The sequence below is a fragment of the Hipposideros armiger genome, unplaced genomic scaffold (assembly GCF_001890085.2).
Source record: "Hipposideros armiger isolate ML-2016 unplaced genomic scaffold, ASM189008v1 scaffold_1083, whole genome shotgun sequence".
NCBI lineage: Eukaryota > Metazoa > Chordata > Mammalia > Chiroptera > Hipposideridae > Hipposideros > Hipposideros armiger.
Genome location: NW_017732433.1, coordinates 443,898 through 446,759, shown reverse-complemented (window position 1 = coordinate 446,759; position 2,862 = coordinate 443,898).

Here is a 2,862-nt window from a genome sequence, read left to right as displayed (position 1 = left end):
GGGTAGGGAGAGAGCGGTGAGCGCACTCCAATCTACTGAGAATCCCCGTCTCCGCCGCCGTGGGCGGGAGCAGTCTGCCTCCTTTCACGCGTCCTCCTGAGATCTGCTTCGCATGCGGCCTGAGGATTCTGCCTTTGCGCGCGCAGGCTGGAGGACAGGCAAGGGAAGTTTCTGATCTGCTGAGATCCCTGGACTCAGCAGACCGGATGCTGCCTGTGTCTCCACGCGCCTCACCTCCCAATTCCCAAACCCGCGGGGTCTGCCCACCTCTAAGTAGTCCGCGTGGGAGTCCCTTTGCTGCTCAGCGTGTCCGGCAGAGCTGTGTTTTCGCTGCCAAAATTGCCGTGGTTTGCGCGAACTAACTCAGTGACTTCCTTACCGCGGCCATTTTTTTCCTCCTCCCAGAATTCTTAAGTAACCAGTGAGGGGAGAAACAAAGAGGAAATAGCTGAATATTAGGATGGATCTAACTGCAAACTAAGTCCACTTACAGGTAGCGAGCTAGTGAGTCAAATTGCAAACTAGCTAAGCCTGAGTTATTTATTTACCGAATTTTACCCTTACATTCTATTCTTTTCACTTTTGAGAATGTCTGAATATTTTCATAGGGACAAAGCCTAGAGAGAGAAGTGGTATACGGATAAACATTAGTTTCTTTTTTCCAATAGCAGATGTAAGACATGTGGGTGTAAGAAAAAAACCACTCCATTGTTTAATTAAACACATTCTCCCAGGATTTGTTAATTTAAGGAACCACCAAAATTGCTATTAGAGGGCAGTATGTAGGTCACGCTTCACCAGGGATAAGGTTTCATAGTGCAGAAAAAAACCCTCAAATCGGCAACTTGGTCACAGACAAACTCAGCAAGATCAAATACCAAATAACCCTTTTAAATTTTTTATTTAAGTAGAGAATTCTTTTCCATCTATTAAAAAGAAAATTCCTAAAGGGGTAGTTTGCTACTCTTGTGGCAAAAGAATTATCTGTGCTACTTGTTGAGGTGAGAAACATCCAGAGAATTTTTATGAGTTTATTTGAGCCAAACTGACGAAATATGTCCGGGAGCAAGATGTCAAATGCTCTGGAGAAAAAGTTTTGCAGTTTTTTTGATGCATTTGAAATTAAAGAGGGAATTTAAGGAAGATTACATGGAGGTGGGAGAAGCAAGGCAAGGATTGGATTACAGGATAATTAAGATTATGTGCTCTATTGAGAGTAGTTACAGTTTATTGCAAAGCTGTGTTAACCTAGATGCATAGAAACAATTGACTGGGCTTGCTTAAGGCAAAGATAAAGCTTTGACTAAAAAAGATAAAGCCCTCGGGCATGGCTATTCAACATGACCTGGCCAGTTAAGAATTTATGATCAGATCACTCCATGAGGTTACTTTTCATAGAGCCTCTTTTCTCATCTACATAGTTAAACCAAACCAAAAAACAAAAAAGGTCTTCGAATTACCTCCCTGAGAACAGCATTTAGGGAAGCAGTAATTAGGTAATTAGAGCTGGGAGTCGCAGCAGAGCCTGGGGTGGGGGTGTAGGGGTAATGACTCCCACTCTGCAGTGCAGCAGACCTCCAGAGGTATAAACTGATGAGACAAGTAAAGAGTTAACAGGGCTATGAATGAGCGAAAAATAAACCTCTGGGCTCTGAATCTCCTGACTAGCATTGCACCTGCAGGCTGACAAGCAACTTACATCCATCATAGGTAGGAATAGAACAGTTCGCAATTGCAACAGCAACCCCCTGCAAACTGACATCTATCATAGATGGGAACAAGGCAGTTCCCAGGAGAACACAATTGTAATGGCAGTCCCCCCAGCCCCCCAAGCTGACAAGCGCTCTACATCCTGCATGGAAAAATATAAAACCCCAGCACTCCTCATCCATGCAGCTCTCTGCCATCGGACTCTGCCCTGGCTAAACTCCATTTGCCAGTATCTTTCTCTTACCCCTCTGTCTGCAGCTGTCTCCATCAGACTGCCTTGGCTAAGCTTCTGCCAGTTCGAAACAGAACTCTCTTTTTCCCTTTTTGAGTTTCAATAAATCTTTGCTTACTCATGTAGAGTTTCATAAATTCTTTTTACATTCTGCGAACGACGAGGGGTTAATTCTACACCAAGACATAAACCTGACCTTCTCTGAGCTCAGTTGAGCTTCCTCTCCCCTCTACTGCTCTGGTGGAGCACTATCCCTCACCATGGCTGATGGCCGGCCAGGCGCAGTGGGTGGGATGCTGGGCTCCTGCTGGTTTCCCGGCTGAGCGGCTCACTCTTTCCCCCTCACCCCAAAATCCTGGTGCCATCAAGTTGATATGCTTATGCCTCCTGACCCAGGTCGTGGGCACCCACAGAAAATCTGAAATTGCGCGGTTCTGGGCCTTGCAGCAGTCAAGGGTGCCTTTTCCATCTTAATGGCTCTTAATACAATTATCTCTTACTCCTTATCAAAGACATGGACTAGAGGAAAGGAAAAAGATCTAATAATGTATAGCTCTACCAGCCAGACCTACTTTTAGCATTGTGATAGATTTCCTTTCAGTTTTTCATAACAGGTGTGTTTTAAAAATACGTTACTAGGAAACAAGAACAATCTCATATCAACAGACTATCCTTACACCTAAGGGAACGGGAGAAAGAACAGCAAAACAAGCCCAAAGGGAGTACAAGGAAGGAAATAATAAAGACCAGAGCAGAAATAAATGAAATAGAGACCAAAAAAAACAATACAAAAGATCAATGAAACCAAGAGCTGTTTTTTTGAAAAGATATACAAAATCGACAAACCCTTAGCCAGACTCACCAAGAAAAAGAGAGAGACGACCCAAATTAATAAAATTAGAAATGAAAGAGGGGACGTG